At 51.8% G+C, this 24,957-nt stretch overlaps 7 non-coding genes across 7 annotated transcripts; 5 read left to right on the top strand and 2 right to left on the bottom strand.

Moving 5' to 3' along the window:
- Positions 1–135: 135 nt before the first annotated feature.
- On the top strand, positions 136–236 carry TRNAL-UAA (transfer RNA leucine (anticodon UAA)). The gene is given in 2 exon segments: positions 136–173; positions 191–236. It is a non-coding gene; the product is annotated as a tRNA-Leu (tRNA).
- Positions 237–1,806: 1,570 nt separating this feature from the next.
- TRNAC-GCA (transfer RNA cysteine (anticodon GCA)) lies at positions 1,807–1,878 on the bottom strand. Its single transcript has one exon. It is a non-coding gene; the product is annotated as a tRNA-Cys (tRNA).
- Positions 1,879–7,395: 5,517 nt separating this feature from the next.
- On the top strand, positions 7,396–7,477 carry TRNAL-UAG (transfer RNA leucine (anticodon UAG)). The gene has a single exon. It is a non-coding gene; the product is annotated as a tRNA-Leu (tRNA).
- A 4,211-nt stretch (positions 7,478–11,688) lies between these two features.
- Positions 11,689–11,762, top strand: TRNAK-UUU (transfer RNA lysine (anticodon UUU)). The gene has a single exon. It is a non-coding gene; the product is annotated as a tRNA-Lys (tRNA).
- Positions 11,763–15,416: 3,654 nt separating this feature from the next.
- On the top strand, positions 15,417–15,490 carry TRNAT-UGU (transfer RNA threonine (anticodon UGU)). Its single transcript has one exon. It is a non-coding gene; the product is annotated as a tRNA-Thr (tRNA).
- Positions 15,491–16,294: 804 nt separating this feature from the next.
- TRNAV-AAC (transfer RNA valine (anticodon AAC)) lies at positions 16,295–16,367 on the top strand. Its single transcript has one exon. It is a non-coding gene; the product is annotated as a tRNA-Val (tRNA).
- A 3,107-nt stretch (positions 16,368–19,474) lies between these two features.
- TRNAK-CUU (transfer RNA lysine (anticodon CUU)) lies at positions 19,475–19,547 on the bottom strand. The gene has a single exon. It is a non-coding gene; the product is annotated as a tRNA-Lys (tRNA).
- Positions 19,548–24,957: the final 5,410 nt, after the last annotated feature.

A 24,957-nucleotide genomic window follows, 5' to 3' on the forward strand; every position in this document is an offset into this window, starting at 1 on the left:
GGGCAAGTGTAGACACAGCCAGACAGGGGAGGTGACCAGCCCCTGGGTGGGTGCTGTGGAACAGCCAGCACCAGACAGTCACCAGGTTCAAAGAGAAACTTGTATGTGAATCACAGGGCTTTCTCTTCTGTCTTTGTCAGGATGGTCGAGTGGTCTAAGGCGCCAGACTTAAGATGATATCTTCTCAGTAATCTGGTCTCTGTAGAGAGACGTGTGTTCAAATCCCACTCCTGACACATACTCTCTCTTTAGCCTTGTTTTGGCTGAGGGGTTCAGCAACAGTGGAGGTAGGTGAGTCAACGTTGTGCCCTTGGAGCCAGCGAAGCTAAAAGCATCTTGGGGGGCCTTGGCAGGAGAGTTTCTTGCAGAACCAGAGACTTTGTTATCCCCCTCTTGATTCAGAACTGGTGAGGCCACAGCTGAGGCTCACCTACACTAGCCACCTGCTGGAAAAGGGGCATGGAAATGAGTCAGATCTGTGAATTGCAATGAGGTGCTGTATTGCACACGCAGCACTCAGGCTCACCAACCTCTGGTTCCAGGCCAGCCTATACACCTACGCACCCCATGCCTGGCCCTGCTGGGTTCCAGCTCCTCTGCTGGGCAGACTCCAAGCACAACCTAACGGTGTAAAGGTGGGGTGGGATGGTTTAATTATCCCCCATAGAGCCCAGCCTGTCCCCTGTGTCAGCCCCACAGTACCACACTCACCCCAGCTGAGCAGGGACTCAAACACACCTGGGGGATATGGTGCTTCAACCAGGCACAGGCAAAAGGGCGGTTGTGACTCAGCTGGAGACAGGGACATGGCCAGTTGCTTGTAAGGGAAGGGTCTGTCCCCACAGCTGACTCAGGGGCTGTGGTCTCTCCCAGCTGCTGGGCTGGGCTGGGCTGTGCAGAGCTGGGGAAGGGGCAGATCATTGCCCTGAGAGAGTGAATGAGTGAATGTCACACTCCCCACTCTGCCTCTGACAGCAACAGGTCAGCCTGCAGCACCAGCCACAGGTCCTCCTGTATCTCCAACCAGACAGGACATTTCTGGGGCCCCAATGCATTACAGAAACGTTGGTGAACCAGCCCAAGCAGAGACCCAGCTGCAGGGGAACCAATTCAGCAGGCAGGAGGGAGAAGCCCTCACACAGGGGCAGCTGGGGAGAAAGAAGCCCAGCCCTGACAGAGATGTATCACAAACCACACACAGGTCCCCCTGAGAGCTGAGCTCAGAGTCCTGAGTGCCAATCATTGCACCATGGAACCTGCAGTTTAAGCCCTTTCTGAGCACCTCTGACTCTTGGCAGGCTGCTCCCCTGCACTCCTTGCCCCCCTCCTGCTCTTTCACCTCTCAGGACACTGCTTCCCGCTCCACTTCCCCTGCTCTCCTCATCAGACGTCCATCTCCGCCCCTCTCGCTGCAACTCCAGAGTGAGGAGGCAGCTTCATTTTTCTCTGAAAGTGACCAGCCTGGAGAGAACTGGTGGAGAAGGAGAGACTGGAAAGGCTGGTGGTGATTGTAGAGGAGGATGTGGGTGGGGGAGGACTCAACAGCCCTGGCTGTGAATTCACAGAGTAATCAACATCCTCTCTTCATGCACTTAAAGCTTCACAGATACACAGGCCTTGAATGCGATGCGTTTCATTGACCTCTTTATAGGTATGAGGCCCAACATTGCTCATGTCACTATCTACTGCCAGGTTTATGTGTGTTAGCAGCAGCAATTGTTGAGGCTTCAGCTCTGTTTAAAGAATTCCCATAGAAAGGGAAACCAGAGTGTGTTGGAAACAGGGAGGTCAGTAACCATCTTTCAAAGGGAGTGCTTGGATTTGAACCAAGGGCCTCTTGATCTGCAGTCAAATGCTCTACCACTGAGCTACACCCCCTTAACCAGCCCTTTGCAGTCATTGATCTTGAGTCTCCTTCAGATCAAACGCTGTTTTCCCAGCTCCTTTCCCTCCCTGAACCCAGAGTGGTTTCACAAACGCGCAGACAGGGTTTGATTAAACTTTATTTCTCCCTGTGCATGTTACAGCTTGTCCCCCGCTGACCTGGCTTCTCCCACTCAGAGTTACAGCCCCTCAGTGGGGCAGATTACCGGCATACGTGGGACAGTTCTCTCCCAGCCACTTGGAGCAACATCAGTGGTTACAAAGAACGAGGAAAAAACCTACTGCAGGACACCCACCAATCAATCAGATATAGTTGGGTTTGCGGTCAGTGTCAGTAACTTCTCTACCTGGCACAGGTGGTGACCCAGCAGCCTGGTTCCCTGAGGTGCTGGACAGCAGAGCTTTTGCAGTGCTAACACGTCAGCCCTCGTGACAATATGAGCGCACTGTTTTCAGTAAGAAGGTGCTGGGATGCATTGAACATGCCCGTACCAGTGACATTTAATCCATGTAGAGTTTGGGGTTCAACACTTTCACAGTGTCACACACCTTTTAAACTGCTCTGGCAGCACAATTTCCAACAATCCCTTTCCCAGTCATATAGTCAGAGGCACGTTGCTGCTAGGAAAGCTGGAGCGCCCTCTGCATAATAACAAACCTCTCACCATTTTCCAGTGATAGAGAGCCTGGCTCAGTGGTGGAACACTTGACTGCAAATGAAGCTCTCCCAGGTGCCCCTGTTTGGATGGTTTTCTTCATGGAAATCCATTGTCACCTCTGGCTCCAGTATGTTTTGGGGTTGCACTGGATGCTTGACATGGATTTAAACACTTCACACTTTCCTCTACAAACGTACGAAAACCGAGCAAACCCATCCCTCAGCTGCCTCAGTTCCCAGCCTCTGAGGCTCAGGTTTCTGTTCCCATCCGTCACACAAAGGTGCAGTACGATGCACATGTGCAAGGCTCTGCTTGCCATGGGCTGCACTGGGCAGGAGAACCGGACCCACAGCCAGGGAGCTCAGGAGTGTGACACAGAAATGCCCTGGGTGCAGGCTGACACACCTAGGCCGTGTCACACTCAACCAGCAGCAGCAGGGACTGAACCAGGCCCAGGAACAAGCCTGTGGCTCTGAGCAGTAAATAGTCACCAGGCAGGGGGCAGAGCTGGGCACAGGGCCAGGCAGAGCCCTCCCACAGAGGGAGCTGCAGAAAGGACCAATGCAGCAGAGAAAAGCACACAACGAGACATAACTGCCGAGTCTCACACATTGGCTCAGAGCTACCGAAGCAAGAGACGAGTGAGCCAGGCTCATGCCAGTCCCACAGCCATGGGTCAGCAATTCACCCTGAGACTGAAGGGGAGAGAGGTCCCGGGAGTGACTCCTTCCCCCAAAAGGCTCATTTGTGAGTTTACCTCTGGGGACCCAGAGGGAACAGACCCCTTGGGGCACAGCCCATGCAGAGCACAGTTTAGTAAGCATGAAAGAAAGCACAAAAATCTACCCCACGAGCCCCAGTTTGAACTCTTATTGCCGGAGACAACGACATCTCCACTGCGGCTGCTCTCAGAACATGGAGCATCCACCAAAATGCTCGCAAGTGGCAGACTTGTGCGGTTGACACAACCAGCCCTGTTGCATGTACCTCACCTGCCCAAGTAGCTCAGCAAATCTGTGTGACCAGGCAGGTGACAGGCACAGAAACACAGAGGATGCCAAGAACAGTAACAGCAGGTTACAGCCAGTCACCAGCACCCCTGAACAGAGGCATTTGGAATTCTTATGGTGATGCCAACAGTGACACCCAGCAACCCCCCACCCCCCAGGCTGACCCCAGCACAGCCCTCTGGGCATCGTAGAGCCTATTTGTCCATTGCAGCCAGGACAACAAGCAAAGGTGAGCTAAAAGGTACTGCAGGACTTGAACCCCTCATTGGAGCATTAGGAGACTCCCAATAACCAGTTCATCTCACCAGCCTCGGTGGAAAGGAGCCATGGGCAGCTGCAGAGAGTTTGTGGTCTCTGGAATGAGCTGTGCGGGTCAGGACATTTGCTTATTCTGAGGGTCATGCGCTCCAGGGGTAGAACATTTACTAGTGCTAGTGGGTGAGTGCCCAGGGCTGGGGCTGGGAAGTGGCCATGTCAGTGTCTCACTCAGGTCAACGCTGGAAGGGAGTTTAGCCGGTGAAAACAGCCCGGGGCAGGGAAGTGTTTCCCTGGACTCTCCGGCATTTCAGTGGGTCTGGCTGCTTTGGGGCCGGGACACTGAGCTCTCCTGCTGCAGTCGTTACCCCAAAGGGGCTTGGGGTTTCCAGTCTCAGACACAGCACACAAAGCCGCCCTCAGCAGCACTGCAAGAGCCACCCCACGGTGTGGCAGCTGCCATGTGCAGTTTGACCTGAAAGCCCAGAGCTGCTCCTTTCCCAGAAGGACAGGAGTGTCCAGGGGGCCTGAAGCACTGGCCTGTCACCAGCATGTGAACCTTCAGAACATCCATTGTGGGTCAGAACAAAGGTCCCTCCAGCCCCATGTCCTGTCAGGGCCAACAACAGGTGCTGCAGAAGGTCGCAGCCTGGCACCCCTGGGAGCTGAACCCAGCAGCTCCTGTGTGCTCCATTCAGCTGTGGAGCAGGAGATATGTCCCAAAGAGGCTTTTCCCCAGCTGCTGAGAAGCACAGAAGAACTCAGGACTTGCCCAGGGTGGCACAGTGGAATGGAGACCTGCCCCAGGCCCTGTGGCTGGCTCTATTTCTGTCACGGGCAGAGAAACATTCCTTCCCCCTGGGCAAGTATCTGCTCTTTTCCCAGATGTGCACTGCCCAGCCCAGGAGCTGGGAGAGACCAGAGCACTGCATCAAGCCTTGGGGAACCAGCCCTTCACTCAGAGGTAGCTGCACCTGTGCCTGACTGCAGCTGAGCCAGGGCTGCCACTTCCTTGCAAGGGAAATACACCCCTGGCTGTGTTTGGGGCCCTGCTTAGCCCCAGGCAGCAGCACTACAGGGGGCAGAGGTGAGTGGAGCTGACAGTGGAGTCAGTCTTCACACTTTGAGGGCAAACGAAATCATTCTACCCCCACCTCTGGCAGCCAGAGCTCAGCTCAGACTCACAGAGGTGTCCTGTGCTTGGAGTCTGCCCAACACAGGAGCTGGGAGGCAGCAAACTCAGGTGTGCTGGAAGTTGCAAACAATGGGGCTGGAAATCAACAAAGAAAGATGCAATGAGGATGGGATTTGAACCCCTGCAGGCAGAGCACAATGGATTAGCAATCAATCACCTTCACCACCTCATCTTCATGTGCTGCAAGTTTTTCATCCTTCGCAAAGTCAATCCTGCCAGGAACCTTTCTGCACCTCGCTGGTTGGCCAGGGAAACAGGATGGGCAGATTTGGCCCAACAGTTCTACTCTCACTCCTGTCCCCTGCAGTGCGGCTTCCTGGGGTGAGCATGGCCCCAAAAACAGCTGGGGTGCAGCGCCCCGGCCAGACATGGGGACGAGGTGGGGGAAGCCCTGGTTCAGCTGCAGCCACTGACATGGGCAGCTGCCTGTGAGAGAAGGGCCTGTCCCCAAGGCTGGCTCAGGGGCTCTGGTCTCTCCCAGCAGCTGGGATGAGCTGGGCTGTGCACAGCTGGGAAAGGGGCAGACACTTGCCTGTGGGGTTGAATGTCAAACTCCCCTCTCTCTGACACTGAGAGCAATAGATCAGTCTGCAGCACCAGCCACAGGGCCTGAGGCAGGTGTCCGTGTGACTGTCCCGCCCGGGAGCCCCTGGGGTCCTGTAACCAGACACAATCCCCCTGGTCCACTCCATCTTGCCCCTTCTAGGTGCCTCTGAGCACACAGCACAAAGGAACAGCACAGTCTTAGAGCGTTTGAAAGCACAGACGCGCCTATCTCAAGCCCAGCGTTTAGATGCTTCAGAACACAGATGTGCAGTGTCAGCATGACCCTGGACTGAAGCGTACAGACAAGGGGGCTAACAGGCTAGATGTTGACCACAGGGCCTCAAATTGCCCTCGGCTGCTACCGATAATTGAGACGCCCACACTTCATGCAAAGCCGAGCTGCTGAGCCTTCAGCTGTACCCCTCGCTTTCCCAATGAGCCAACAAGACAGCAGGGGCTACAGGATGGGCCATGAAGCAGGCGAGGCAGCGTATTGCCCAATCGTCTGCGAGTGTGACCCAGAAACCTGCCACACGCTCTGTAGCACAGACAGACAGACGGACAGACACATCCTGCACCCAGCTACAAAGGCTGTTCACACACAGAAAAGAGGTTCTGATATTTGACAGCTAAACCATTTCCCTCAAATGTCATATTAAGCACATCTGCCCATCACACAGGCAGGTGGAGGGTTTGTGGTCCCAGTTGCTCACAACCAGACACATCCAAAGCCATGAACCACCAGCCTGGCTCAGTCACAAAGGGACAGTGGTCCCTGCTGCCTCAAGGCTGACAGAGAGTCCCTCAAGACCACCACTGCCCAATCCACCCAGGACCTGCTCCTTCCTCACTCAGACAGAGCTTTGCTTGTTTTCCTTCCACCCAGAATCCCACTTCTCTTCCTGGGTTACCAGGAGCCACTCCTGGAGCACCATTGGACAGGCACAGGATTCTGCCTCCCTGCAGCCAGCCTCACCTGCACAGGCTTTGGCAGGAGAGAGAGTGGTGCTCCATTAACTGCACTGAGGTGCTAAGCTGCTCTCCTGCCTGCCTCAGCTTTACTTCCTTCTTCTGCCCCGTTCCAGCCTCACTTCTTCCTTTAGCAAGTCACGCAAAGGAGGCCAGCAGGAGAGCCGGCCTCAGTCGGTCAATCCTCAAGGGCAGAGGAGGCCAAGACACAAGCCTCCTGAAAAAGACCGGCCGAACTTGTGTAGCTTCCCCAGTCTGAGAGCGACGTATATGCTCTGCTGATACCTCTACCCTTTTTCACACAGCAGTTGGGTTTACCCCGGAGACAGAATGAGACCAGCTCTTCTCAGGCCCAAAGGGGAGCAAAGCAACCAAAGCACTGGTGTTTTCATGGGGCTTTAAACAAGTACATTGCACATGTAAAGCAAATGTAACAACCACAAAGCTACAGAAGTTCTATCTGTGTTGGATTCCCCCCCCCATCACGTCCATCCACAAGTCACTGCTTACCCTGGCCCACGTGGGGAGCCCTTCAAAGGCTCAGCTGCCAGAGCAGAGGATGGCAGCTGCACCCAGGAACTGTGACTTCAGCTTTAAGAGTATCATGACCAGTAATCCCCATCACCTTCCTCTGTGTTTCAGTGTGATCTGGGATAAAAAGCAGCCGAGAGAGACGTCAGGGGAAGGTTAGGATGTGCTAAAAGCCATCTTTTTGGAATACTGTGTCACAGCCCCCTTTTATTGAAAACATGCTGACATTTTCACTAGGTATGACATATGAGGCGTTTTAAAACTTCCTATGTCCTCTTGGTGTAAACTGTTCTGAAACTGAGGAAATGTCAAGAGAGGTTGATGCTCGCATGAGACACCTCTTGTAGGTAGTGTGGCCGAGTGGTCTAAGGCGCTGGATTTAGGCTCCAGTCTCTTTGGAGGCGTGGGTTCAAATCCCACCACTGCCATCTCTTTATGAACGGGAAGATGGATAGAAAGCTGCATTGATGGCCAGACCCCAACAGTTGGAACTGAAATCTCTGTTTGGAGATGGGTTTCAAATATGATGTCCTCCTGATCAATTCTCTGTCTTGCAAGGTTCAACATATTTATTGAAAAGCTGGATGAGGGGGAATACTACACCCTTAGCAAATTTGCAGATGACCCTAAACTAGGGGAAGAGGTAGATCTGCTGGAGGGTAGGGATAGGCTCCTGAGTGACTTGGATAAATTGCAGGGTGGGGTCAAAAGAAATGTCATGAGGATCAATAAGGACAAATGGGCTTTGGCCACATTTGGCCAAAACCTCAAAATAACCATGCTAATGGCCAGCTACTCTGCTGATAGGAATAGGGGGATTTCAAAGTCTGCGGGGTCCTTTGGAAACCTGCCTGTGCACCAAAAGGAGATGATGCCAACACCCAACCCCACTGGATGACTTCACCGTATTTGCCAACACAACAAGATATTGCATCAGGAACTGGATTTGAGAGAAGGTCTGCCAGATCCAAACGACCACCTGTCGAGACTAGAGACCATGGTGTGTAGTATTTCCAGTGTTTTCGATGAAGTATTTCTGCCAACAGTACAGTGGCTTATTCCATATTTGTTGCTGTAGTTAGATCAGTTTTATTTTAAAATGAAGAGGGCTTCTCAAGAGGGGAGGGAATGTGGTGCTTTAGGTGTAAGACTGCTTGTAACTACTAGAACTGTGAATCCAGGCTGCTGGCAGTCTGGAAACACAGAAAACATGAAGAAGAAGTTGGAAGATTCGCAGGGGCCTTACAGAGAGCTAAAAAATGGTGCAGCAGCTTTGTCAAGAGGTCTCACTTTTGGAAATAAAGTGTGTGGAAGTTTGTTAGCGCCTTGCTTGTACGGTACCACAGGCTGGTGGGAGCAGGTCCCTCACAATCCTGGGTGTCCCTGAGGAGCGTCACACTCAGCTTAGAAGATTGAAAAGCTGAGTTCCCTTGTTCCTGCTCTGCCCTGTTTGTGTGCAAAAGGACACTTGCCTCCTCTGTCTGCCTCCACATCAGCTGCAGTAGCTCCGCACCACAGCAGTGGTTCACAATCCGTGACCTGTTTGCAGCTTAGTCAGCACCCACTTGTGACATCCTCACAAACACACAGGTAGTATTGGACACAGCCCACATTATGCACTGTGGTTTCATATGCAGCCTACAGTAGTGAACAAGTTGAGAACCATTGTGCTCGAGATGCTCAGAAGAGCCAAGTTTGGGTTAAAATTCCCCTCTGGCTGGTTCACCACCCATTCAGCCCAGCCCAGACTCTGGGAATGGGAAAGAAAGTAACTTCTGGAGGACATGAAATACCCTCAACAAGTTCAGCAGCTCCAGATCAACCAAGAGATTATCAGAGTGAGAATCGGGTGCCAGATAGAGGGGTCTGTAACTGTACCCGCTGAGCCCCAGGGGAGGGAAACCAGCATTCATTGCTTCTGTGAACTCCAGCACAGACAGAGAACTGCTGCCTGGTTCTTCTTTCCCCTGCAAGTTGTTTAGGGACAGAGGTCATCGATGGCCTTGGAAAGAAGCTGTAACATTTGTAAGTTCTCCCTGGTTGTTTACACAGCTTTTCATTCCTGTGCTGGCTAAAGTAGGGCCAGCCAGCCAGTCAGCTGCTCTGGGACTGTCATTAGGGCTGCAGGGAGTTGCCTCATCAGAGACCTAGGCTTCATTACTTGCTTGCCAGAGGGTGGTCTGGAGGGTTGTTACTCATTTAAACCCTGACAGTCTGACATTGGGATTTCTGAGTGCCCCAGAACACACCTTACTGTCTCCTCTTCACTAGCAAGTAGCCCCTTTTTGCTTTTTTGTCACATGGCTGTCAGTGTGAAGAGGCACAGCGAGGTGAAGTGCATGTACGGTCCCCCGACCTGCTCATGAACTCTCTGCAGGGAGACACCAGCTAATCTCCTGCTTCTCAGAAATTTTCTTCTTCCTGTAAAGAATGTGCCAACAGGAGCTTTGTACTGCTGAAGGATTTGGGGAATGTGTCCTCAAATGTAAAGGTGAGCCCATGTAATGCCTTGAAAACAAAGCCTGATGGGAGCAAGTGAAGCAAAGCGTTTTCATCTCTTGTAAATAGCTTGTTGTTGGGAAGTCACATTTTATGACTCTACCCAATGTAAGAATTGTGGAGTCTCACCAGTGCTTGAAGTTGTTGTGGGCTACAGGGCACTCATGACTGCTGTGTCAGATATGGATTACAGAGGGATCCCTTCATGGAAACATTATGAAGTGAAAAAGGGTAGGACTAGTGGTTGATTCAGCTTGCTGGAAGCCTTTGGGCTATACAGCGGTAAAACTGGTTTGACTATTTCTTCCCCCCGCTGTTAGAAGGTGGACCTAAAAATGGGTCAATAACTATTCTGCTCGAATTCATCCTGGTGAATACGGAGATGCTGTACCTCGATGCAGAGCTGAATACCAGTGTGAACTGAAATCCCCTGTGAGATGGTAGCTGAGGCCCTGGAGTGCTTCAAACACAGGGTTCTGTCTATTGCAAAACCCACAAGATAGGAGAGGGACATCTGGTGTGAGAAGCAGCCAGCAGGTGTGAGCGGCAGGTGGGCAACTGACAGGGGATGCGGAACGCCGGTCCAGCACAAAGGTTGCATTACCTCCAGTTCAGAGAGGGAATGCAGCAAGGGCCATGTCTACACTAGCCTGTTCCTTTTGGAAGGGGCATGGTAATGAGTGAGGTCGGAAGATGATAATGAGGTGCTGCCATTAACATGCAGTGCCTCATAAGCATAATGGAGCACAAGGCGATTGAAAAGTGCCACTTTCGAATCTTGTACCATCTGTGTGTGGGGGGGCCTGTCGAAAGGACCACCTATTATTCAAATGCCCCTTCTTCCTGTTCAGTTTTATGAAGGGGCGAGTGTAGACAAGTCGAAAGTGATGTGTCAGGGCCTGCACGGACTGGGAAGACTTGGAAGTGGGGCATTTGAAGTGGATAGGGAGAAAGTTTGGGTGTGTGGATTGGCTCTTTCCAGTATAGGACGGCTGAGCCTGAGAGGCAAAGGACACTGATCCATCTACTTGAGCTGGGATACTTACTTGCGGCTTGGTTGTGAACTCTGGGTGTGGTATTTTCCCAAGCTTATGCCATATGACTTTTCTGCTTCTTTCAATAAAAGCTCATTTTCAACACTCAGACTCTGTGCTTGTGAGTGGGGAAGCATTGCCCCTGCGAGGCACCCAGGGCTGTGCAAATTTCCCAGGCTTCTGGGTGGGGGCTCCAGATGGGTCTATGTGAGATGGATGAAAAGGGACCCCTCGATGTTGAAACAGACCCTGGTTGCTGCCGACTCATTCTGACAAAAGGCTTACATTACACAGCTGTAGACCCTCTTATCAGACTGAGCTCCTTCATGAGTCCCTCAGTAAATCAAAGGGGTGACTATCCTCCAGTCTCTTTCATAGAGTACTAGAAGTGGAAGGGACCTCACGAGATGAAAAAGCCCAGTTCCCTGCACGTTTCCTCACACGGACTCCTCAAATGTCAATCAAAACTCCAGTAGCTGAGATTTATTCCCCACAAAAATATCAGTTGCATCTGTTTCGAGGTGATATTGGTTCAGGAGTCCAGAACTGTGACAAGAGAAAGAAAAGAGAAATTCCGGTCTAATTCCTAAATGTGCTCACGCTGAGCCAGATTGGAAGGTTTCCCTTCCGCATAACTTCCAGCAGTTTGTGCTTCCTGGGATGCTTTTCCAATTAGGCCACGTCAAAGGCTTCTTTGTCTTTCCAACATTGTTGCTGCCTTCAGTGTAGGTACAGGAGGAGAGGAGAAATGATCCTGTCAATGTCCCTTACTTGACACGCTCCTCTGGGTGCCAGAAAGATCCTCAGTGTGTCTCAGAGCCAGGCACCTCAGGGCAAACAGCCCATTGAGCAGCTGCCTTTCATGGCCATTGTGAACCTGTTGCCTACATGTCCCTTCCTGGTGAACGGCCAGGGATGGTAACTAAACATCTAGCTGGGTGTGGGTCACTCCTTTGTTGCTACTGCAGAGTTAGTCCCTGGGCGTTTCTCAGATTCACAGCAAAGAAAGAACAAACACCAAGAAAGAGCAATTTTTTTGTCTTCCAAGGTAAGAAAGGTACATTTTTGAGAGAATTTTATCCCTCATTACTTGTCCTTACTTGTGTACTCCAGTGGCCTAATGGATAAGGCATTGGCCTTTTTAAGCCAAGGATTGTGGGTTCAAATCCCACCTGGGGTGAAGCCCTCTTTCCCACCTGTCAGCCTCAAGGTAAAGAATAATGTGAGCTTTCAAAACCAGACAGGGTGGCTTGAGCAGTTCTGTGCCAGGGGTGCTCCCTGAAGGGCAGGAGGTTCCATTTATGCAAATGAGTTTGTTGCATGTTCATATCACGGCCTCATTCAAATCTGTGATGGGGTTTAGGCTTCCTGAAGCTCTGCAGGCAGGAGTGACTCTTACTCAGCAGGAGAAGAGCACATTGATTAGCTGACAGGACACAGGGTCTTACAGAAGAGTCAGTACAGCAGGCAGAGACAGCCAGTCCAATCCATGCTGGTGAGAGGAGGCCCTGATGGGCCCCCAGAGCTGGGGCCTTGCTCCCTCCTTTGTCTCTCTCCCTTCCAGCCCAGACTTAACTGCTTCCCAACTCCCAGTTTCAATTTAAACTCCTTGGGCCCGACCTCCCCCTTTGTCTGCAGTTCAAAGGTGTTACCTGGTCACCAGGTTACCCTCAACAGGAGCCCCACACCCTCTGTGAGCCACTCACATACACACACACACACACACACACACACACCCCTCCACATCACAGCATCTTCTGAAGTGGTGCACTCCCACAGCCCCTGCAAAAGAGAGGCTCGTGTGGCCACATCCTGTGGGTATCAGACAGAAGCTGGGCTGTGGAGAAGGAGAAAGGGGTTGCTTGAGAAGAAGCAGATCATGAAAATAGGCCACTCTGGGAAAGGAAGAGACTCAAAGCTGTGGGTACCCAAAAGGCTCCTGTTACTACCTGCCTTCAGCCTGAGGAGACTGATGGAGTGAGCTCTCTTCCGCTGGCAGCACAAGCACTCTCCGGTTCCTGCCCTGGGCTTTGCCGTTCCTCTGCATGCAAGTGACAGACACTCCCTTTTGAGTCATTGATCTTCAGGCCCCTGCAGGACAAACCCGGCTTCCCCAGCTCCTTTTCCTCCCCATGTCCAGAGTGCTTTTACAAATGGAGTTTAATTAAACTTTCTCTCTCTGGAACAAAAAATCAGTAAAGTAGCACTTTAAAGACTAACAAAATAATTTATTAGGTGAGCTTTTGTGGGACAGACCCACTTCTTCAGACCAGAGCCATAGCAGAACACACTTGATATTTAAGGCACGAAGAACCAAAAATAGACATCAAGGTTGACAAATCAGAAAAAAATTATTATCAAGGTCAGCAAATCAGAGAGTAATGGGGGCGTGGGAGTCAAGAGTTAAATGAAGCCAAAGATACAAAAGAGCCCCTATAGTATCTCAGAAAATTTGCATCCCAGTTCAAACCACATGTTAATGTGTCGAATTTGAATACGAAAGAGAGTTCAGCAGTCTCGTTTTCCAAAGCAGACTGAAAATTTTTCTTCAAGATGCAAACTGTTAAGTCATTAACAGAATGGCCCACTCCATTAAAATGTACACTAACTGGTTTGTGAATCAGGAATGGTTTGATGTCTGTTTTGTGCCCCTTAACTCTTTGTCTGAGAGAGTTTGAAGTTGTCAACTTTAACTGCTGTTTTTGGTTCCCTATACCTGAAATATTGAGTCTGTTCCAGTCTGGCTGTGGTCTCAAGAAGTGGGTCTGTCCCATGAAAGCTCACCTGATAAATTATTATGTTAATCTTTAAAGTTCTACTTCACTGCTTTTTTGTTGGGATAGTATACAGACTAGCACGGCTTTCTCTCTGTTACTTTCTCTCTCCAGGTGCACCCTACAGCTGCCTCCCACAGACCTGGCTTCTCCCACCCACAGAGCTACCGCTGCTAAGGGACGCAGGTGATTTGTGCATGAAGGGCAGCTTTCTCCCATCTGCCTGGAGCCTCAGCAGTGATTACAAAGAAGAAGGGGAGAACCTACTTACGGATCCCATGTCATCCAACAGGTATTGCTGGGTTCGCGTTCAGTGTCAGTAGCTCCTCTCTGGGTGCTTCCATACAAGCCCCCTCCTTCCAATGGGGCGTGCTAAGCAGGCATGCTGGAGGAGGCTAATGAGGTGCTGTGATGCATATGTAGCACTTCATAATCGTAATGGCCACCTTGGGAACTTCAAAGACGCTGACTTTGAAGCACTGACAGGCAGCGTAGCAGCAGTCAGAAGCCCAGGGGTGAGGGCCAGGCACACCCCGCACACCCCTCACCAGTACTCTCTCATGTCCTTCCCCTGCAGGTCGTCCATGCAATCAATGCCCTGCTCCTCCAGAGGCTTGTGCGGCTTGGGAACCCGGATGCTGCCATCGCGGGTTTTGCCATCCTGGCCTCCCAAATTGTTTTGGGGCTCCCAGGCAGAGGAGTTAGCTCAAGTGGCAGAGTGCTCGAACCCTGGTCCTTGTGTAAATGAATAGCTCTAATTCAGAGCTCCTCCTTTCCTGGCTATGTGAAGATCATTTATAGGTCCAGGGCACAAATGGAGCTCATGTGGAAAGACAAAACACGACAGAGTGCTGAGGAGGACAGCGAGCTGGAGAAGGGTTGTTTTCTGTCCTCTTGGGGCATGTGGGGATCGAACTGAAGAGAAGAAAATCCTCTTCTGCTCTCTGAGGGTGACAGAAATACCAATTTTTCCCCTCTAGAACTGAGGACGAGAAGAGACTTTTCCTGCCTAAGGCCAGGAGCTCAAAGGAGACAGAGCAAGAGAGAGAGAGAGAGCAGAGTCTTGGCTGGGCATCTCCTGGGATAATGATTGGAGCTAGTTCAAATAGCTATTTTGAAACAGGAGCTTCAAAACTGGCTCCATTGTCTGTAGATGCTGAATGTCAAAATAGCAGAGCAGTATTTCAAACTCCACGTTGTGTGCAGCTGCGCTACATCGGAATCAACAACTCTGGAATACCTCTTCTGGAACCGCTTATTCAGGAACAACACTGCTGTGCAAACACAGCCTTTGTGACACTTTGCTGTAGCCATGGGCGGCCACAGGGATGTTTTGGCCTCTGGAATAAGATCAGTGAGTCAGAAATTATGCTCAGACACAGGGGAATTTGCTGAATTGGTAGAGCGCTCACTAAGCATGCGAGAGGCTTTGGGATAAATGCCCACGTTCTCCAACAGAAGTGGTGTCTTTTTTCCTTCTTTTCCAAGGCAGTGCCAAGCCAGGAGCGAAGCTTCTCCAGTGCCCCCTTCCATTTCCTACATTTTGCCCCCTGCAAAGAAACAGCCCATTTGGGTTCGAAAGCTGCTGGACCCCGGCCTCCTTGGCCTTAAACATTTCCGTTTAAAACAAAGGTTAACCTGGGTCATGGGCTATGATTACCTAATCTTTCAGATGTCGCCAGTTCCCCATTTCTAGGGAGCTTCCAGCACTGACCACAGTCTCCCCAGTACAGCAGTCACAGGACACCTGTCCTCTGGGTCTTCACTGGCCAAGGCCTTTCCCCAACCAATGTGGACCATGAAGGCCCTGTGGTTGCCATGCCAGTCTGAGCACTGGAGTAGGTCTGTTTTCTTCTGGAGGTGGGGGACAGTTTCTTACACCCCTGAGTGACACCACCTAATTCTTGAGCACAGACCTGTGCAAAGAGTCACCCCCCTTGTGAGTTAAACTTCCCCAGCTCCTCTGTCTGACAGGATCGAAACTCCAGCAGAGCGAAGCAGGCCCAGGTGGGGCTGGTGGGAGTCAGGTGTGGGCAGACAGAAGAGCTTGCCTAGGTGCAGGCACCATGGCTTAGCTGGTTAAAGCACCTGCCTTGTAAGCAGGGGATCCTGGGTTCAACTCCCAGTGGTGCCTTCATAGGCACATATGTTTGTGGGTGGGATGTGGCCTTGTGCATGTTAGCTATGACCCCCCAAAAGACATATTGATGATTTCCTTTATGTGGGGAGGGCTGCTAAAAGCTCAGTGCTCCGGGCTCCTCTGTGTGGAATGGCAGAGCCTCATCAGCATTTCCCTTTCAAAAGTGTAGCCACGGCCCAAGTAAATAGCTCTTATGGGAACCTTTTGATAGACATTTCGGTGTGCTGAGAATTACTTTTTTTGAAGCAAGTGTGAAGAGAGAGAAGAAAACTGGAGTTTAAACATTTGTATGTTCTGTAGTTGTTAAAAGAATTCTAGTGGTCTGTTATGCACACACACATTTCTTTGTTATCAGCTGTTGCAAATGTTTCAGCTGGAGCCTGGCTCTGCTTTTCTACTTTTTTCCCCACAGCTATGTCTGCACTGGAGAGCTCTTTTTTCAAAAAAGCCGCAGCTCTTTCAAAAAGTCCTGTGGAGCAGCTACACAGGAAGACTGTGGCTCCACTGCCCAGCCCTTTTGGAAGTGGCATGGAAATGTGGCCAATAAGAAATGCAAATGAGTTGCAGACTTAAATATTGCATGTGTCATTTGCATAACCACTTGGGACCTCAATTCTGGAAGAGCTGCTATTGAAAGTCCCAGTTGTGAGTGCAGCTGCTTCCCTCTCCTCCAGCAGTTGAGCTGGTAAAGGACTCCCCTCAATTTCTATTAGGTCCCCCATCCACATGTGGCAGGGCAAGCAGTGGCTTGAGGATGCAATTTAGTGGAGGGCAAGGTACCACCTGGGCACAAGGTCAGCTTCTGTAGTGTAGTGGTTCTCACATTTGCCTAACACGCAAAAGGTCCCTGGTTCAAAACCAGGCAGAAGCACGAACGCCTCTGTTTGTCTCACTTTCTCTTATGCCCCTGAGGGCTCATCTCTTTCTGCTGTAACCTCTCTCTCTGACAAGCCCAACACCCATGTGACAGAAGAAGTTGAACCAGACCCTGTTGTCGAGGAGGGGAGCCCAGCAGATGCATCGCTGCTGGTGCACAGAAGCTCTCTCCTGGCATGTACTTGAAGGGTTTTCCCTCACTGATTTCACTGGCTGGGAACCACAGAACTATCTTTGCCCCTCCTCCAACCGAAGCTGTGCCAGGCCAGTGCCCCTGCCCTATCCCACGTGTTCCCTCCCAGCCACAGCCTGCTCCTGAACCTGCCTCCCATCAGCTCCCTACCTCACAGACAGGCCTGGCAGAGAAGGGGGCAATAAAGCTGGAGCTGCTGTGCTAACAGAGCAGCTGGAAAGGAGCAGAGCGTGTCAGGAGGAGACACAAAGGCTGCAGACCCTGCCCATGGCCCTTGTCTGTACCCACCCAGCAGGGACACATGCACAGAGCTGGGGCAGGGCCCAGCCCCAGAGTAGAGAATGGTCATGGCCGGGCTGTGCTGCTCCCAGGCCAGGGCACCACAGGGCCCTGCTCGCCCCAGGAAGCAGCACTGCAGGGGACAGGAGTGAGCGTAGCCCTGTTGGGCCAAACCTGCCCATCCTGTGTCCCCGGCCAGACTTCCTGGCAGGGCTGAAGTTGGGACATATGAAAAAGTTCCAGGCACGTTGGGTGAGGTGCCGAGTGGTGAAGGGGATGGACGGCTAATCTATTGTGCTCTGCAGGGTTTGAATCCCATCCTCACTGAGCCTTTATAGGCACCATCCTGCTGAGCTTTGTTGAGTTCCAGTCCTCTTGTGTGATGCTACTTCTAGCACGGCTGAGCCGGCTGCCACCCAGCTCCTGTGCTGGGCAGACTCCAAGCACAGGCCAACTCTGTGAGGCCGAGCTGAGCTCTGGCTGCCACAGGTGGGGTGGGCGGGTGGGATGATTTAATTTGCCTGACAGGGCCCAGCCCACCTCCATTGTCAGACCAACAGTGCTACGCTCACCTCAGTCCCCTGTTGCCAGGGTGCAGGGGTTCAGTGCCCTAGCCAGAGAGCGTGGCAAGGTGGGGGCACCCCTGGCTGAGCTGCAGCCAGTGACATGGGCAGCTGTCTCTAAGGAAAGTCCTGTTCCCAAGGCTGAATCAGGGGCTCTGGTCCCTCCCAGCTCCTGGGCTGGGCAGTGCACAGCTGGGAAAAGAGCAGATACTTGCCAGAGGGGAATGAATGTTTCTCTGCCCCAGCTGCAATAGATTCTTCCACAGCACCAGCTGCAGGCCCTGAGGCAGGTCTCCATTCGACTGTGCCACCCTGGACAAGACTTGAGTTCTTCTGTGCTTCTCAGCAGCTGGGGAATGCGTCTTTGGGCCACAGCTCCTGTCCCACAGCTAAAAGGAGCCCCACAGTTAAGAGGCCCCACTTGGGGATTGCCCAGTTTTGTACCATCGTGTGATGCTGGCCTCAGCATGCCTGCTGCTTTGGGGGTGGGTTTGGTGGAGGGGAGAAGCCAGGCCGGGGCGGGGGGAGCGGGGGAGGCTTTTTATGGGAGCCATCTGGCCACATGTAGTCATGGTCCTCCCTTTTTCTTAAGCTGTGCTGAGGTGCTCTGTGGCATTAGAGCCATCCCATGGATGTGTCAGTACCAGCAGCTGCACCTCCGGGTGCCCAAAGGAGGACAGGTGAGCTGGGCTGCTGCCCGTAGCCTTCACGCCCCCAAAGAAAGGGTCCATGTCTGGGAGGCCCTATGGGAGTACTTTGATTGGGGGATCAAGTGAGCACCATCCAGGCCTCCCCTGCACACTCCCACCACCACCAGCATACCACCCCCACCACCACTCACTCACTGCCCCCAACACCCACACATTACCCCCACCACCCGCTCACTGCCCCCCACACATAGCACATGCGGGGGTTGTGAAAAATGAAAATGATTCCTCATTAAACATCCTAAATTCTCGCCTCTGAGCATGGAACATAACAAACACCATCAGAACTAACTATGTACAATGGGGGGATAACTATATACACTAACTATTTACATGGGGGGAGACAGGGGGCACATGGGACTTTCCGAGGGTGAGGGTGCTGGTGGCCGTAGCCTTATCCATGGGCTGCGGTGTGCTCGGGCCCTAGCATGCCAGGGTCATGGCCTGGGGGCGTGTGCCCTGTGGGGGTACGTGCCTGACAGTCCATCGCCATGGTCTGGGAATGACCATTGGGCAGATGTCCGGCTGGCGCTGTGGGATGGGATGTCCAGCAAAAGCTCAACCTCCTCGATTGGTCACTTGGGTGCTGGGCCAGATGGTCCTTGCTCTGGCCCTGGGGGTTTGGAGCTGGGCTCTGGTCCTCACTCAGGCTTCACTTTCTGCTGGGGCTCCTCAGCCATGGTGTCAAGGAAGACCAGGAGAGAGTAGGTGTCCCTGGGGCCTAGGATGGCTTTGAGCTCCCGGTAATAGGGGCAAGTGTTGGGGACAACCCCCAGACCAGATGGCTGAGTCCTGCACCCGGGCATAACCCTGCTGCAACTCCTTGACCTTACGCCTGATATGGTGAGGTGGGCAGGAAGGGTGACCCCAGGTGGTCAGGCCCTTGGCCAGCTGGGTGAACACTTCTGCGTTCCATTGTTTGCTTCCCATTACGTGGAGCACCTCCTCCTCACTCCAGAGGTCACAGAGCTCAGACTCAGTGCAGGACAGGCCCCACTTCCTCTTCCAATGGCTGGAGGCCTGAGAGCCATGGGATGGCCTGGTGGGGGAGCCCTGGAGGCACTCAGGGGGCTGGCTGACATCTGGTCTCTGGAGGAGCACCTCATGGTCTGGCTGCTGCCTGCATGGTCTCAGCTTCCTGATTCAGGGTTTCGAGGTCCTTGCAGCTTTAAGAGCTGATTCCTGCCATGGCAGACCCCACTAATTCCAAGTCGAGGGCTGCAGAATGTCTACACAACTCCTCCTTGTGCTGTCTTTGTTTGTACTAGAGCCAAGGACAAGAACACACATTTCCTGCCAGAGGCCGGGACAACAGTGAAAACTGTTTGGTAGGCTGAGAACATTAGTGCAAGAAAGGAAGCGCCCAGCATGGTGCTTGAACCCATGACCCTGAGATTAAGAGTCTCATGCTTTGCCAACTGAGCTAACCAGGCCACAAATAAAACACTCCATACAGCCTATCACAGAGTAGAAAGAGTCAAATGTGCCTGTCAGCTGGGCAAAAGTCAAATGTGTGGGGCAAAGTGCTCACAAGGGCCGGACTCCAGTCTTTGTTATCTGGGCTGCAGGAGGTGAGATGCAAAGAAAACAGGCTGTTGGAGTGAATCTTGGCCAAGCCTCTCACTGGTGCTGCGAGCTCTCCCGAAAACCTCACACACCTACGGCAATTTCTGCACAACAAATGAATGCTGACACCATTGATCTCAGCGCAGAGCCGGTGCAGTCAGTAGAACATGTTTCTTTTTCATACAGACTGAACACACATTTGCAGAGAGTTTTCTGTGGTAAATTGCCTGTTAGTGACTCTCCAGAGAAAGGGAAATAAGTGGCTCACAGACTGTTGTGCTTCACAACTATGGGCTATGGGAGTGGAAAGGAGGACCCTGATTCATTCATTCATTCATCCACTGGGGAGGGCAGCACCTTAACCGAGTGTTTTCCCTGCCTTCAATTTGCTCAGCATCAGCTGGATCAGGCTCTGACCTGCCCCAGGTGAACGTCGGTCATCCAGCGCAGTTAGTCAAGAGGGAAGGAGAATGGGACAAAGAGGCTCCTTCTCATGCTCATTTTCCTCACCCTGATTCCTCTCCAGCCTCATGGGCAGAGCGGAGGAAGGAAACTCCCTGTGGGGAAGCCCCGGGGGTGTCTGAGATGGCCCCAGCCCTGCAGCCTGTCCCACATGGCTGGTGTCAGGGACTCTCTATGAGGTCATCACCTTCCAACTTCTTTTAACCAATCAGCTGAGGTGCTGTAAAAGGCCCTTGTGATGTCACTCCCACACCTGCCCCTGGCCAGCAGGGCTCATGTCCTGCCCCTGGCAGCCCCTTTGCATGGCTGAGCTGCTACCCCTGTGTCACCCCCACTCTCTCAGGGACATTCTGGGGCTCCAGCCGGCTGCACATGGGAACAGCAGAGGCTGCTCTGTGCCACAGGCTCTTTGCAGAGATCATCTCATCTGACGCCCCTGCAGATCACAGGCCTCCTGTATGGTGCAGTCGGGAGTGTGGCACCAAAGCGCACACCAGACAGGCACTTGGTCTGCACTGGAAGGTGCCCAGGGCGAGAGAAAGCCCCACGCCCCTGGGGTGTTTGGAGGACATTAACGCAGTGACAGGAAGGGAAAGGACCCAAAGTCCACACTTGTGGGTCTGTATCATAATTCACATGCAGAACAACTCTGTGCTCAGGTCTGCACATTTCACCGTTTTATTTCTCTCTCAAGCTTAAATTTAATTCTTTAAGCAGTGAGTTCTACAATCCCTAATCTGGCCAGTGTAATGACCAATAGATAGATAGATAGATAGATACCAAACATCAATCAATCTATCGAATTGGGAATACAGCTACAAATCATAAAATTCCTTCCCTTTAATTTTAGTTAAATTGAATTCCCCTTGAACTGCAGCAAGGGAGGTTGGAGATTAGGAGATATTTCCGGTCAGGGCAGTTAAGCACTGGAATAAATTGCCTCGCGTAAGGGCAAAATCTCCATCTTTGGAGATATTTTAGAATTTGGATAAATATAAAGAAGGAAACTTTTTACGTTGGTCCCCACATTTCATCCCTGAAATGAGCAGCTCCCCCACAACCTGTCTCATGTGATCAGAACCTACCGAAATGTCAGTGATGTTCATATATATAAAAGCCCATTTGGGCGTGTGTAAGAAAACAAGTCTGTAGAACGGAAAAACTTCATTCATCGGTGTATAAATATGATGACGCAGACAACGAAACAGTCACAGATTTTGTCATTTTTAATGAGGCGGATGAGCCTGAGACCCAGCAGCTCACTGGGCTGTGCCCCCCTTATGGAATTTCAGGCCCCCTGAGGTTTGCTCACCCCACTAGAGATGGTGCTTGGTCCTTTCATGAGGAAATGGAACTAGACTCGATGGGCACTTCAGGTACCTTCCAATTACTGAGCCCTCTGAGTCTGTGACTCCCACTGACCCTGGCCCTGCTTCACTTCTCCAGACTTTGGAAATTCTATGCACTGCTGCTCGGCCTTGGAGTCTCAACTCTTCTCATTAGTGTCTGACACGTCCCCTGCAGCCCCTGGGGGAAGCAGTGAAGGGGGAAATCACAAATGCAGGAATCGCCCCTGCATTTTCCATTGGCCATGAAGGGGGAACCACAGCCAGTAGGAAGTGGTGGGTGGTGCCTACGAGTGGCAGGGAGTGCATGGAGAAACTTTTCTCTCGCCCCCAGGAGCTGCTGTCAGTGGGTGGTGAACCTGCTTTACCCCACTGCACAACCAGACAGCTTAACCAGAGTTTGATATGCCCCCAATATACGGTGCTGCACAAGGGATACTGCTGCAGCCCAATGCCCTGCAGCCCCTGGAGGATTTGCTGAAGGCACACGACTGTCTACGCAGAGTCTCTGAGCCTGTATATCAGGTCTGGCATCCCCAGGGCCTCTCTGTTCCCTGGCAGCATGGCCCACACAGCACAGAAGAACACAGGGCTGGGACTGGGGACTCAGGTGCCCAGCTCCCATGCAATGAATGGAATCAAATGGGAAATGCTGAGGTACCCTATGCAGCTCTGCAGTCAGCATTTGGGTAATCAAGGCCCTGACATGGCTTACTTAGCTGGCAGGGAGCCATCTAGAGCCCTGATGGGAGGAGATTCCAACATGCACATGTGGTGAGGCTGGCCAGCCTGTTGGGAAGGGGCTTTGGCCATCTCCATCCCTCCTCTCGCTTGGCTACTTACTTCACCTGACTGAGAAGGACTTGGGCCCAGGACACAGCCTGGCCAGCCTTTCCCCACCCCAGGAGATGTTCTTCATCACAGGGGTCTTGTCCTATCCTCATTGTGTTGACCTGACGGCCAAAATTCTTACTGTCCAAATACACCCTGCCCCTGGCAGGGTCTCCAGCCCATGTCTCAGAAGAAGGCTTAATGGTCACTACCTTTACATAAGGGACAGGCTTCCTCATGGGTCTGGAAAAGGTGAGGCTTGGGCTTGCCCAGACTCCCAAAGCACAAAGCCAGCCCCCCAGAAGCTCACACTGCACCACACACCTTCCACAGGAAGGACCAGCAGGAGCACCTACCAAGTGGCACCTGCCCTCCACAGCAGTTCCAGTGGTTTTCTTTAATCTCCGTTTCCTCCCCAGTTCTGCTGGCCTCAAAGCTCCAGGAATCAGGGAACTGATAAATACAGGAGACCACTGCCTCACCCAGCCATGGTCCCCAGCACTTCTGCAGAGGTTGTTGTGGAACTCTGGAAATCCTCTTCAGTGACATTCAAGTGTCTCAGTGTCTGGCTGAATCACTGCCCAGGCTGCAGCTGCAGGAAGAGGCTGGGAGCAGAGATTGTCAGCAGGAGCAGATGGGACTAGAAATCAGGGATGGAAGCTGGTAAGACAGAGGCTTCAGGTAAGGGGCAGCCCCTTGTAGGGCTGAGGGTTCATAGCCAGCACAGCCAAATGAAGGGGAGTTGCAGGAAGCAGTTCAGGGAAGGAGAAGTGGAAGCTGAGAAGGGAAAGCGCAGAAGTGCTGCATGTGCAGTCCATGCTGAGCTGCAACCAGAAGGAGGGATTCCTCCAACAGCCACTGAGGGTGTGGCACAGATGTGGCTTGTGGCAGGGAACAAGAGGACTGCCTGGGTCACTGTGGGAGTGACAGGGAATTAAAGGACTGTAGCCTAGAAAGGGGGAAATGCCAAGTTATCCAGGAAAAAGGCAAAGCCGGAAGCTGGACATTTGCGGCTTCCACCAGCAAGTGGTGCTGCCCCAGTGACAAGGAGGGACATAAACATTGAGAGGACCACATCTTAACAGAGCTAATGCCTGAGCTGAGCCATCCAGTAGCAAAAGGCTGCTTCATTATACTGACCAATGAACAGAGGAAAAACATGTAAAGAGACATCAGTCCCCCCAAATGTCTGGGTAAGATATCAGAGAAAGGCAGAAGAAGGGCTTGCCTGGGACTTGAGCCCGGGAGCTCTCCCACCCCTTGAGCAACAAGCCACCATCAGAATGGAGGCACTGGGCATACTCCAGAACCAGCCTGGAACACACAGCCAGTGCTCTGAGAAGTCTTGCACCTAACTTCACCTTTCCAAGGTCACTTCCAAGCTCTCTTCACAGTCCTGAAGGAAGAAACCAACTTCCCACTTGGAACAGGTCACAAACCACTCTGTCAAAACAAAAATCAGTCAAGTAGCGCTTTAAGGACAAGGAAAAGAATTGAGGAGGCAAACTATGATGGGACAGACCCACTTCTGCAGACCACAGCCATACCAGAACAGACTCGATATTAAAGGCACAGAGACCCTAAAACAGTAATCAAGGAGGACAATTCAGAAAAAAATGATCAAGGTGAGCAAATCACAGAGCAGAGGGGTGGAAGCCGGGGGTGGGGGGGAGGTCAAGAATTAGATTAAGCCAAGTATGCAAATAAGCCCCTTTAGTGACTCAGAAAATCCCCATCCCAGTTCAAACAATGTGTCAATGTGCCGAATTTGAGTAGAAAAGACAGCTCAGCTGTTTCTCTTTGAATAGAGGTGGGAATTTTTTTTTCAGTAATATGCATACTCTTAAGTCATTAATAGAATGGTCAGTCCATTAAAATGTTGACAAACTGGTTTGTGGATCTGGAGTGTTTTGATGCCTGTTTTGTGCCCATTAACCCTTTGTTGAAGGGAATTAGAAGTCTGTCCAATACACAAAGCATCTGGGCATTGTTGGCATATGATGGTAAGAGAAACGGAAGGAACACAAAGTCAGTGAGAGCAGCAAACACACTCTGTGGCGGGAGCATCAGGGAGTTCAACTCAAGACTTCTTGCTCCCTGAGCAACACTCGGCCTTGCAAAACTCATCTTTGGAGGAAAAGCAAACATCACATATCAGAGTTTTACACAAAAACAAAACCAACCAACCCCCACCACACAAACCCCAGCTGCACTTGACTTCTCCTTGCCAAAGCCTTCCCCACACTTCCTCCTGCCTGGAGGGAGATTCAGCTGTTGCTGCTGGGCTCAGTCATTCACAGCTCTGCCTGGTCTGTGTGACCCCACTTAGCACAAGTTGAGCTTCCTCCGGTGCCTTATAAGATCCAAACAGCATCAAAGCTGGGCAGCCCCAAGTGTTGGGGATGGCAGGGAGTCAGGTGTGGGCACATAGCAGAGCTTTATCTGACATTTCAAGGAAAGAATTTGAAAGAGTAGTGGTACGACTATAGAAAAACAAATTCTTCAGAAATAAGATCATGTGAGAGATGATCAAAAACAGCAGAGAAAGTACATGTCAGGAAATACACCTACTTTATAAGATTGTATGGAAGGAAGGAAAGTCCACTGAGGAATGGACAACAACCGTGCTGGCGACAAT

This window comes from Carettochelys insculpta, chromosome 33, assembly GCF_033958435.1.
Source record: "Carettochelys insculpta isolate YL-2023 chromosome 33, ASM3395843v1, whole genome shotgun sequence".
NCBI classification, from domain to species: Eukaryota; Metazoa; Chordata; order Testudines; family Carettochelyidae; genus Carettochelys; species Carettochelys insculpta.